Source organism: Pinus tabuliformis, chromosome 8 (genome assembly GCF_031772625.1).
Source record: "Pinus tabuliformis cultivar Carrire ecotype Pingquan chromosome 8, CPIR1, whole genome shotgun sequence".
Lineage (NCBI taxonomy): Eukaryota > Viridiplantae > Streptophyta > Pinopsida > Pinales > Pinaceae > Pinus > Pinus tabuliformis.
In genome coordinates, this window is record NC_142294.1 from 1,257,134,959 (window position 1) to 1,257,148,870 (window position 13,912).

Below are 13,912 nucleotides of genomic sequence, written 5' to 3' on the forward strand. Positions count from 1 at the left end.
TACAATCATCACTTACATAGAAGCTACAATATTTTAGTATCACCTATATATTCTCTAATATCTAACCCATTCCTAACAGCGATATGGGCCATTACGCTTGTGCAATATAAATGATAACACTTTCTATGCATGCCATAAGATTTGTAGATAAAGGATTTCATGCATACAATCATCACTTATCTAGAAGGTATTGTATTTTAGTATCACCTATATCTCTTCTCTAATATCTAGCCCATTCCTAAAAGTGATATGGTCCATTATGCTTTCACAATATAAGTTATAACACTGTCTATGTATGCCATTTTATGGTTATAGGGCGTGTTTTCTAGAAAAATAAATTATTTACTATACAATTTCAAGTCAAAGTGTTTTTCTCTCGATTCAATTGGTAGTGGTGTGTTTGAGATTTTTTAAGGTTGGTTACTCCGTACAATATATTTATATGTAGGCATATTTAATAATAATATCCAAACATTACTTAATATCAACAAAAATTAATGTTATGTATGTATGACATTGATGGTAACATTCTAAGGTTTATATTTCACAAAATATTTGTATCCAAACTTGCATCCTTCACAAGTACTTTTTGATATTTGAAAATTTTGATTTTTTTTCATATCATGATAGTGTTAAATGTGATTTTCATGATCCTTAGAACTTTTAGACGTTTTGATATATATTCTTGTGTTTCAAAAAGGCTTGGTATTATCAGGCTAAAAGGTAGACACTACTTTTATTGCCTGAGCTAAATTCATGTCTCTACATGGAAATCTATCCTTCCCATAGTTTATTTTTTCTTGCTCTACATCAAGTTTGTCTCTTATAAAGACTATATCTTTCATGTATTTGACATGTATTTTAATAATTTGTCTTTTAAACTTATGAAAATGACATTATATTATGCTTTCACTCATAAGGGTTTCAACCAATACATGGTAAGAAAAATTATTGTCTCACAAATTGTATTTTTTTTCCCATGGATGTAAATGCATTAATTTGATTCTAATTGTTGTCATAATCCTATATTTAATATAGATAAAAATAATTGACATTTATTAGCATTATATCATTGTTCAAAAAACTTCTTTATATTTCATGAAGAATGGTGATTTATGGTGTGTTAAGGTACTTTAATTTCCATGGAAGACAATTCACTTTCATCAAATTATATTTGTTTATGAGTATGCTTCTTACATGTATAAGTTTTAGTAGGAATTGTACAATTTGAATAATTTTGACAACAACTAGATTCTATCAACTTTTATTTGGAGGTTGAAACACCTCACATCATTATTGACATTCTCATAATAACATTGGACTAGATCACTTCCACTAATAAAACCTTTCATTATATGTTGGAAAGCCTCATTTATAGAGATAGGAATGAAAGTATTTAATTGTTTACCAAATTTTTTTGGAAACAATGTCTCAATTTTAAAATATTTCCCATAATTGGCTTCCAATAAAACTAGATGATATTTCTCTACTAGTTTTCATAAATCTTTGATTATACCAACAACGTCAAGGGGAAAGCATTCAATGTAGAATATGGTGTGCCATCCATTGAAGTCAAAATATGAATTTTAATTCATTTGGGCATGAATACATGTTAGGAATATTTAAACATGGAGAGTTGATTTAAAAAATGATGTGCAATTAATAAGTTCCTATTTTTTCACTTTGGTTGTGAGGTATGGGTTGTGATTTCATTTTTCATAATATAATGCTTCATTTGTAGATATAGGGTATGAATTCTTCTCTTATTTACTCAATTATTATGATTCCTTGTTTGTTTCTACTTCTTCATGTGTAGGTGTCTTCCTATTTTATTTTCAAATTATACTAATATTCCCCTTGAAAACTATGACATATTATTCTTTTAAATATATGAATATGTGTAAAAAAATGTTAGTAACATAAATAAATAAAATTTTGTGAACAATTTCTATGTTTTTTGTATTGAAAATAAAAGTAAAGGGCTTGAAGCCTAGATTAATATATTTCAATATCTTAATAACACATACATTATATATTTAATGCAAAGCCCATGACCCCACATGAACATGAAATCTTCTTGATTAAAAAGAATAAATAATAATTATAATATATATTCCATATATGAATTCTTACATGTTCAATATCCATGAACCATTCCTCAATCTAGGTTACATGGCCTCTTTAGGATTCTTAGACAGAAAGTACATGAACAAGGTCTCAAAACACTATGTAGCCATATGGACATAGTTAATTGTTATTGCAAATTATGAATGAAATTATCATCTTGAAAATGTTAGGGGTTAAAATCAATGCACTTAAAACTTGAATAATCCTAATTCAACTTTAAGTGTCATGGATGAGGTGTAAAATGGTAAAAATTACCATCTAGAGGGCCTTTGCCATCTCACTAGACATATGATCATTGTTAGAGGTATTGTGCACTAAACAAAGGTCATCGCACCTTGATCACCATGAATTAAGCCTCAAGGCACTAAACATGACATATGCCTGGGATATTTTACTTATGAAAAAACTACATGATATATCTTATAAGTATTATGCACCATTGGTATTTATTGAGTTCTTAATAATGGTTTGGGGGGGTGAAATATCGGGTCTTAGGCCTTTAATTGTCCTTATAAAGCTTAGTGGCTATGGAAGAGGCCTCCAAACAAAACTCGTATTCTATGTAATATATATTTGGAATATAACTAATGCTATGAGTGAAAATAGGAGGAATTGAACACCATGGATTGGATTGGCCTTAGATCCTTCACAATAATTATTGGATGAAAAAATTGACATAGGAATTGAATGGGTCCTCTCATGCTTGACACAAACAAAGGAGTAATAAAACCACTTCTAATAAACTCTATAAAGTATATTTCATCTTTGCATAGGTATATGGAAAATTTTAGGAGGTATTTTTGGTGATAGGCATGAATCATGGTCATAAGAATGGTCAAGGGATGAAATTATAGGATTTAGGCTTTGAATTAGGCCTCTTGGGCTCAACATCCATGAAAAAGGCTTCAAAGCACCACTCATGACTACTATATGAGATCTTTCATGTACCATTAGGAATTAGGAGTAATTTCACAATATAAATGAATATTTGATACTTGACAATATATTATTAATGAAATAAAATGACTTACTACCTAAATGGGGCTATTTTAATTTGGGGAAAATGAAAGAGGATTCAAACCATCGAAAATAATAATTGTATTGGATACTTGGCCTTAAACTTCGAATATATGAGAATTATTTGACTGTAGTGGACATTATGAAGATTGCATGAGGGCCTTCATGATGTCAAGGGATCAAATAAATGGCCTTGGGACCAAAATGATTATTCTTAGGCTTGATGGCCATTGAGTATGTATTAGACCACCAAGAATGACCTAACTAGGGTACTATGACTAGGCATGCGTTTATTATTAAGAGGAATTTGCCACCATATAATGATTCTAATGTCTTACCATTGATGAGTGAATGAAAGCAAGGGTAAATTACCTCAATAAAGTTCATTATGATTTATAGAAATGTAGAAGGATTTAAATCACCATACATGACATATATAATGAATCTTTAGTGTCCCTCTATGTATATGGGCATTTTTAGGAGAAATTTCCCATAAAAACTAAAACTTTTGGGCCTTGACATTGGTTATGGTATGGAAATAAAGGCCAATAGCCTTAAATAATTCTCTTTAGTGTTAGGGTCCACTTCCAAGGCCTCAAACTCCCACACATAACTTATGTAAGGTATCTTTAGCTTCCCATTGAGAACATGAGTGTTGTTACAAATTATTGTACTTCATAAGCATGTATTAGTGCCATGAAAAATGCAAGGATGAAATCTAAGGTCTTATTATAAATGAATGAGGCATCAAACCACTACATGTTATAATTTTAGAGAACACTTGTATGAGGTATTTTAAACTAGGGAAGGTATCAAGTCCTTCATAACATTGGGAGATAAAATCAAGATATTTGGTTCATGAATCAATTTATTTAGATCAATGGTATGAATTTCTCTCAAGCCATTGCATATGAAATATGTAAGGGATATTTAAAATTTTAATTAGATCATGAGTATTAATAAGATACATTCCCACCACATGCTGATATCATGTCCTTGACATTGCTTCTGATTAGGGAATGAAATATAAGGCCGTAGGACCTTAACATTAAAGGATCATGAGTATAAATAGTGAATTAGTGGTATTGTGCAGGAAAGAAGGCTTTAAGTTTAATAAAATGTTATAGGAAATGTGCTATTTTTTCTCTTAATCTATGTTAATATATATCTCCCAAGGTTTGATCTATAATAGATTATAAGTTGCAACATATCCTCTTGCTCATAGAGGTTTCTGCAAAGATTATCCTTTTGTTTTAACATATTGGTAAAATACAATCTAATATGAATAACTAAAACAATTTGAAAACATAAAGTTTATTATAGATGAACATGAATTCTTACCTCAGAATTGGATGAATATACTTAGGGAATTAAAAATTGCTTATATGAAGGATTGATATGTCTACTTACCCATTTAATAGATTTTAAATTTCTTTAGTTCTTTATAAGGGGCTTAATTTTTTTGTAATACTACATAAATCATATCAATTATAAAATGCATATGCAATTATAAGGTATATGTGTTAGGATATGAATATATGTTTAAATACATGCATTATTTGAATAAATATAATTTGGAATAAGTGTTGGACATGAATATATGGGTGGAGGTTATCTACGTAAATTTCTTATTCCAAATGCCAATAAGGGAATGAATGCACTAGTTAATTCAAGAGGTGAAATAAAGTGCATTATCCTAGACAATTCATAGGATGATTCCCTATGCTATATTGATATTAAGGATGTGTGAGTGAGAAAGGGAAAATGGATTTTTTGTGTTCATTATCCCCCATACACACCTATTAGGCCAAGAGGTAACTCCTAAAAATGAGATTATATTATTCATTTAGGTTGTTCATAGTTATATATAGGAGGGAGTGACTGTTGAGTTTCATCTCCCGATGAATCTCCATTTTCTCTTATTATTTATTTACAATATTTACAGTTGTTCACCCAATCCCTATGATTAGGTGTCAAAATTCCCCCCCTTAATTTGAAGGGATGTTGGTGAGTCCAAGCATCGTTCTGAATCTTTCAAGATTTTCTCTTCCAAGCGCTTTGGTGAAGATGTCTACAATATACTCATTAGTGGAACAATGGCGAAGATGGATTGTTTTGGCCTCAACATGATGTCGAATCAGATGATATTTTATATTGATGTGCTTCATTCGATTATGGAACTTTGGGCTCTTGGCAAACTTTATTGCCAAGGTATTGTCAATCATGAGTGGAGTCGAATGTAATTGTTTTACCTACAAATCTTCCATAATTTCTCCGAGCCACACAATTTCTTTTGTTGCCTTAGTTGCTGCTACATATTCTGCCTCTGTTGTGGAATCTGCTGGAACTGATTGTTTGCGTGATCTCCAGGAGACAGCTCCTGATCTAAGACTCATAACATAACCAGAAGTATATACCCTAGTTTCTTTGTCTCCATCGAAGTCTGAATCAGAGTATCCAATCAAGTTGAAGTCGCCCGCCTGTGTATACTTGAATCCAAAGTCTTGAGTTCCCTTCAAGTACTTTAGAACTCTTTTTGCAGCAGACCAATGTCCCTCACAAGGCTTTTGCATAAACATGGAGAGGATTCCAACAGCAAACAAAATGTCTAGTCTAGTAGTAGTCAAGTAGTTGAGACTTCCTACAAGCTGTCTATACTTTGTTGCATCCTCAAATTATTTTCCTTCAATGGATGTGAGCTTTAAGTTTTGTCCCATTGGAGTAGTTAGAGGATTGCATTCAGCCATGCCAAACTTGTTCAATAGATCTCTAATGTACTTCTTTTGAGAAAGGAATATGGACTTTGGATGTTGAGTTACTTCAATACCAAGATAGTAATGAACATAGCCCAAATTAGTCATTTCAAAATCTTTCCTCAATTCCTTCTTTATGGATGCAATGTAGCTCTCATTGCTCCCTGTAATCGAAAGATCATCTACATATACCACAAGATATACAATTATTTTGCCAACTTTCTTGACAAACAAAGTTGCATCATCAAGATCATACTGTTTGAAATTGAGTTTTAGAAGATGCTCAGTTAGTTTTTCATACCAGGCTCACTGTGCTTGTTTGAGGCCATACAATGATTTCACAAGTTTTCATACTTTATTTTCATGTACTTTCACAGCAAATCCTTCAAGTTGGAACATAAAAACAATCTCTTTTAGATATCCATTCAAGAAAGTAGTTTTTACATCCATTTGATGGACTTTCCAACCGTTCTAAGCTGCTAGGGCAAGGAGTGTTTGGATGGTAGCCTATTTTACTGTGGGGGAAAAAGTCTCCTCATGATCGACCCCTTCCTTCTGTGCAAAACCTTTTTCCACAAGCCTAGCTTTGTGCTTGTCAAGTGAGCCATCAATTTTATACTTGTTCTTGTAGACCCACTTGCATCCAATTGGTTTGGTTCTCGATGGAGGATCAACCAACTTCCAAGTGCCCTTATTTATCAAGGAATCATACTCCTTTTGCATTTCTTCTTTCCATTCATCATGAGAAGCATATTATTTGAAGGAAGTTGGTTCAAAATCCGTAGACAATTTCAATTCACAATCATAAGAAACATCCATATCAATAGGTGAATCAGAGTCATCTACATCACCTCCATTTTACTGGGCTGAATTCATAGTTCTGTCTTTCCAACCTCATCAGGATGAACACTTTCAAGTGTCTTTGTCAACCACTTTGGGGGACCTTTCTGAGATGGTCTAGGCTGCTCAATTGATTGAATTGGGACTAAATCGAGATTAAGTCTCCAAATTCTGTCAATCACATCACTCAAAGTATCATCCGTTGTTGGAGTTTTATGCAGGGGAGAGAGTGCTTCAAAAGAAGATTCCACAGGTTTATCTAGTATAGGAATCCCCCCCTTCAAGATGTGGAATTTGATTATTAAATTCTTGAAATGATTTTGCATTTGCGAATCTATCCAAGCGATCAAGTTGCTGCTCAACAACATTGTCAGCTTTGGATGATTCAAGAAAGATTACATCTATAGATACAACCAACTTTTTATTGACTTCATCATAGAGACGACATGCGTTGGAGGTGTTTGAATACCCCAGGAAGATACACTTACGACTCCTTGCACCAAGTTTGTTTCTATGTACCTTTGGTATCAAGGCATAACATGTGGAACCAAAGACCCTAAGATGCTTTATCGAAGGAATGTGCCCATACCACATTTCATAAGGAGTCTTGTTTCTAATAGCATTAGATGGACATCTATTCTTTACATATACAACACATAGAACTGCATCAACCCAAAACATCAATTTTACATTCTTGAAAAACATCATGGAGTGCACCATATTTAAGATTGTCCTATTCATTCTTTCAGCTACTCTGTTCTGTTGGGGATTATAAGGTAAAGTTGTTTGATGTTTGATTCCATGTTGGCGAACATAGTTTTCAAATTCATTTGAAGTGTATTCTTTTCCATTATCAGTGCGAATAGAGCCAATATGAGATTGCATCATTTTCAATCCATGTATGAAAGTTCTTGAATGTTTGAAAAGCATCACAATTGTTCTTCAATAAATAAACCCAACACATTTTGGTGTAGTTATCAATAAATGTCATCATATATTTATTTCAATTTGCAGAAGGAACAAGCATTGGACCACATAAATATGAATGAATGAGTTCAAGTTTTCTATGTGTTCTAGAATATGAATCATGAAAAGAATGTTTTCTATGCTTTCCTAGAATGCAAGCATCACATTGCTTAAGTTTCCTATGAATTGTAGGAAAACCAGTAACACCATTTTTCTTCAACAAGTAAGGTTGTCATAGTTTAAGTGTCCAAATATAGCATGCCATAATAAACTTGATGGAAATGTACCTTCTTCATAATGAGAATTGTATGAGAAATTTTGTGCACGAGCAGAGGTACCCTGTAGCTTGAGAAGCCTTTCTTCTTTTATCCCCATCATGACAAGTGAGTGGTCTGATGCTTTTCTCACCTCAACCTTTCCATCAAACATGTGAATGGAGTGTCCTTGCTGGCAGATGTGGACCAAGGACAACAAGTTTCTCCTCAGCTGTGGGAGATATAAAACATGATGCAGAAGAAAGTCTAGAAGACCATGCAATTTAAGCCTGATTGTGCCAAGTCCTGATGGCTTAAGTTTTGATCTGTCTGCAAAGTATACTGCTCCATCAACATTGTAAGTAAATTCTTTAAAAAATCTCTTCTAAAGGTCATGTGGCAAGTTTCTCCTGTATCAAGCAACCAATCATTTTTCCAAGCAAGTGAAGCATTAAATAGGTCTTCATTTACTCCAATATTACAGTGTGCCACAACATAGTGAATGGATTCAGGTTCTTTACCTTTCTCTTTGTCATTAGTTTTACCTTTGGGTTGGTTTCTTTCCTGCTCAATTCTGTCCCAAGGCAACTTGCATGTGGATGCATCATGTGATCCATATCTTTTGAAACGTATGCAATGCAAATCTGACTTTTCTCCTTGAGAGTATCTTGCCCCCCGCCTCTGAAATTTCTTCTTCCTCTTCCTCTTCAACCACCTCTTCCTCTCGAAGAATCTTGAGAAAGATTCTTCTCTCTATGTGCAAGACACACAACCTCTTCAGAAAGGAGCTGTCTTCTTCCCAAAAGCTTTTTCTCTTTCAGCAAATTTTTTCACAAGGGGGTCAAAGGTAATTTCTTTGAGGTTTCCATTTGTTTGCAATGAGTTAAGATAATTTGAGTAAGTGGGATAAAATGTCTTGAAAAAATCTATCAGAGGAATGTCCAGTTCAACATTAGTGACTTTGATATCATGCATAATAGATTTTACTTCTGATGCAAGACCAAGAGGATCATCATTTTGTAATTCAAGGCTAAACAATTTAGTCATGAGTTGAACAACTTCAAGTGTAGAGTGTGAGTCATAAAGTTCCTTTAGTTTTTGTAAGGCTTTGAAAGCATTTGAAAATGGCAAAATATGGCGACTCACCTCTTCATTTACTGATGCTGCAATCAAGGCATAAGCCTTGTTGTTCTTATTTTCCCAAATGGCGAATTTCTTGTATGAGGTAGGTTGTTCTGGTTCTTTGTCTCCATCTCCAACACACATTCCTTTCCACAACTCATTAAAAATGAGAGTGTATTTGATTTTCCATGACCATTCTGGATAGTTCTCCTTGCCGGTGAAAACCACTCCCACAATAGATATCAATGAATGCATTTTAAAAAATTTGTGTACTGTAAAAGAAAAAGCATACTTCTGCTTCCAATATGTTGTAAGAAATAGCACTTCTAGTGGTAGTTTTGTAAAAAAATACAATTTCGATATAAATATGTATTAGAGGGAGTATACATAAGAATTTATACCAGGATGTGATCACCACGTAGACTACCCTAACACCAATATTTTTTTTCCTTTTATTACCCACTGCTTTCGATTATTCTCACACTAAAAGATCTTACCCTCACCTCGATGCACTTCAAATGGAACCAAAATATTAGGTTTGAGGCTTCCAGTCCTAATTTCAGCCACAATATCTCCCAATTTGAAGTCCCTGTGCTTTGTACTGAAGGAATTCCCTATTCTATCTTGCGTGAACCTTAGAAGCTCAACAACGATGCAGAATGGCTTTACTGTGGGGAGATATTAGTGAGATGGCTACGAAAACCACAGTGGGATAGCATCTAAAAATAGCGCAGTGTTCCAAACAAAACAATATGGTGGTATGGAAAAAACTAAATGGCATCATATAATGAAATAGATATTAAAACAGAAACACAATTATATATTAAAACTGGTATATAGTAAACCTGCGGGTATCAAAGTCACGATAGTAAACCAGGTATGGGGAAGAGGTGGGGTAATATAGTGTATGCAACATTTTGATATGGAGGAGGGTCGTTATATGGAGGCAGTACACTATAGCGTATGCAAAGTATATCAGAACGAAAAGCGTTGTATAACATTTCCGTGGTTTGTGGTTAATGAAATAGAAACCATCGAAGATAACCTCTATTAAAACAGTCCCAATAACACTTTTACATAGTAATAATACCATCCACTGCAATAATCATAAAGAATTCAACATACCATTCAGGCAACACCTCCAGGAAGCATCTCTAAGTAGCAACTGCACCATACTTCCACACCTGATACCATGTCAGGCCAAGATGTAACTCCTCAAAATGAGATTATATTATTCATTCAGGCTGTTCATTATCCCCCATACACACATTTGGAATTGGAAAAACCTTGTAGCCAACAAAGTGGGTTTATTATTATACTTGATCTAATGCGTCTAATGGCTAGGATAAAAAAATAAAATGGCTGCTAGATTTTCTCTAATGATTAGGATAAAAAATAATAAAGAGCTACTAACTTTCCTCTAGAGATTTGTCTAATTGATATGAGTTTTCCTCTAGAGCTTTTTCTAAATGTTTAATTCTAATGATATTTCTAGCTATATTGAAAAAAAATAAAAAATCATGATGTTCTTAAAAGATATTCTACAAATTTTAAGGAAGCCAAATTTAGTTTCTTTATAGGAAAATTGATCAAACACATGAGCTTAGTGAATAAGCAAAATTCATCAAATAGATGAGGTTAGTGAAGAAGAAACAAAGGATGTTGATGTGAGGTAGTCTCACCACTTGTAGAATAGACAACCCATGCCTCCAAATTAGAGGTAGAGATACAAAGAGGGACAAAACCTCCATCTTGGCTGGCCTAAACCATGTGGGTTTCACCTTGTTTACATTACATTGTTGACCAATATCTTACCTTGTTCATTCATAAACAAGGTTTTAAAATTTTGAAAAATAAAGTTAATATATTGTAGTGAGACAAGTTATAAGCATGGGTACATATAAAAGTGTATTATTTAAAAGTAGGAGAAATTTATTCAAAATAACAAATATTTTTAATAAAAAGATATATTAAGCTACAAGGTTAAACATAAATTTTTTGGAAAGATTTTATATATATCTAATAATATGAAAGATATTTATTTATTGTCAAATGAAAATAAATACTATGACATAGTTTGATTGAAAAAGAAACCTATAACTTAGAGAGATTGAAACTGAATGATCACTTTTAACATATATCATATTTATAACTAACAATGAAATTCATATTCAATTCAATATGAACTGATTTAATGGCAATCATGTTCGAAAACAAAGCAGTGGACAATGCCTCATTGTAAACCTTACTTGGACATTATGTGAAATATTTAGTCAAAGTTAAAAACATTTACATATTCTTAAATTTTATTTAAGAATAAGATGGTAACTATATTTTATCCTTTGGTTAAAAGTGTAATTATGCTACTTAACAATAAATTGATACTTTTAACTGAAAACAAAAATTGTTAAAAAATGTTAAAATTTATTTTAAAAAATGAAACTGTTCATATAAAATTTATATATTATAAAATAATACATATAGACCAAGAATTAGGGTAATATTCATCTTTCCTTTATTAAATATTTATATTGTTTAGTAAAAACACCCTATATTATAGATTCTTAATTACATTAATTTGTAAAATATGATATAAATTTTAATATTACTATAATCTTAATGTGAATAAGAATAGTTAATATGCAGAATTTTGTTTTATTAACACAAAGAATTAATTCACTGAAATAAAATGTTTGCTGGTTTAAGTGGCTGTTGCTGATAGATTTCATGAAAAGATACATTAGTTTAGGCCATTCTTAACAACAAATCACTAAACCAATCATTAACCCACGCCCATTTGTATTTCAAATTTTCTGCCTCGCGTCGATTTCAAGTTTTCCTCGGTTCGAATTCAAATATTCATTGGTGCCCTATTCATTTGGCACAAGTGGAATTTTACCGTTTGATTTTAATCAAGTGTCCAATTCTTCATAACCTTGGCTTTGTGTAATGGACAAAATGGAAATACTGTGCAAAATCTGATACGTAGTGACATTTGTTGTCACGAAGACATTTGCGCTCCCTTTGGTTGCATTGATGAGGTTTCTGAATTTAATTCTGATGCCACTGCGATGCTGTATGCATAACTCATGGCTTTGCTTCCAAGCTGACTAGCTTGAGGCTCAAGCTATGGAGAATACAGATGGATGCTTGGTTGTATTTCCTGACTCTGTTTATCAACTCCATACTACTAGAAGCCCCGACCTTCTGGGGTTGAGCTCTAGTCATGGGATATGACACTGTCATATTATTCCCATGGTATTATCATGGGCGTTCTCGATATAGGAATATGGCCCTCCTCGCCGTTCTAGACTCGTCTTTGTTGCATCTAACTGCGCCATGGATCTCTTTTACACAAGACAAATGGTATAAGAAAATCGCTGAAATATATTATCTCATAAATAGATATTTCCGTGAGCTAAAATGCCAATATAGGAATTGTTGTGATCCTTTGTTATGAACTATCGTTCAGTTTCTAATGTTTCTGTCAATTTTCATGGTGTGGATTAGAGTTGATTGCTTTTATTTAATGAATGAATGGATGACAATAAGTAGCCAACTCCGAGGGCTGAGCTTTGGTTCAAAGGGAGTGGCCAGTGCCATCTGCGATTCTGGTACAAATCCTCCATGATGCCTAGCATATAATTACGTTGTCATGTCCAAACACAACATGATAGCTCATACACAGCTGAAGAAATCAAAGTGAAAAAGTCGCATTATTGGCATCAATTTGTGAGGGATGAAGCTTGAAATTTTTCTTATTAATGGCTATTATAGGGCCATTTTCGTTTTTTTGCATGGTGAAGGAATTATGATAAATATCAATCAGGAATTCGTGTGTTTATGTTATCTATTCTCTCTACCGCATGACCCTAAAATTGTATGTACTTTATGGAAGACCTAACACGACTATTGGTAATGCATCTATATTTTGTTGGTGGATTTTTGTATTTTGCATCTTTATTCATTCAAATACACATAGGAATATGATAATGCTCTTTTTGTTTTTTCCTTTTTCACTCTTTTTTTTATACTTTCAAGAAATACATATATTATTTAATATAATTATTTAAAAAATTATATTAATATTGATTTTTATAGTTTATTTCATTTGTAATAGTAGATTTAGGTGTAATTTAATTTACAGATTTGATGAAATCTTCTTCTTCACTTATATGACTAATATTTTTTTGAGAACAAATTCTTCACTTATATGACTAATATTTTTTTGAGAACAAAGTTTTATGGTTGACAAAGTGAGAAAGTTTAATTTTATAGTTTAAGTTTCAATTAAATGGTTTTCATAAACTTATAAAACACCAACTTAGAATAGAATCTTTCTTAATGAAAAAAAAATTATTTGACTTTAAGTATAATCATTGATATTTATATAATATTTTTTTATTATAATTATATAATATTATCATTCATATATATGATATATATATATAGAGAAGATTGCATGGCCCGTGCGCAAGGATGACACACAAAAATCGAGAAATGGTCCAAATTTTAAACCCGAGGGTTAGTTCAACAAGTTGATTCCTGCCTTGATAGTCGATGATCTGCCTCGATTTCCCTATGTGATAAATGAAAAAATATGAGATATTTTTAATAATCATTTGGTTTTGTTTCAATTATATATATATATATATATATATATATATATATATATATATATATTGTTTTAGTTTTATTTATATAATTATATGATATTGTCAAGTATATATATATATACTTTTGTTATAGTGTTTTTTAGTATTTATATAAGAATTTTTAAGATAAATTTGTGTATATACTTATAAAAAAAATTGGTAAGAGTTAAAAAGTCAA

At 32.1% G+C, this 13,912-nt stretch overlaps 1 pseudogene; it reads left to right on the forward strand.

The window, feature by feature from the left end:
* The first annotated feature begins 13,496 nt into the window (after window positions 1-13,496).
* Window positions 13,497-13,594, forward strand: LOC149239952 (U6 spliceosomal RNA; annotated as a pseudogene).
* The last annotated feature ends 318 nt before the right edge of the window (window positions 13,595-13,912 follow it).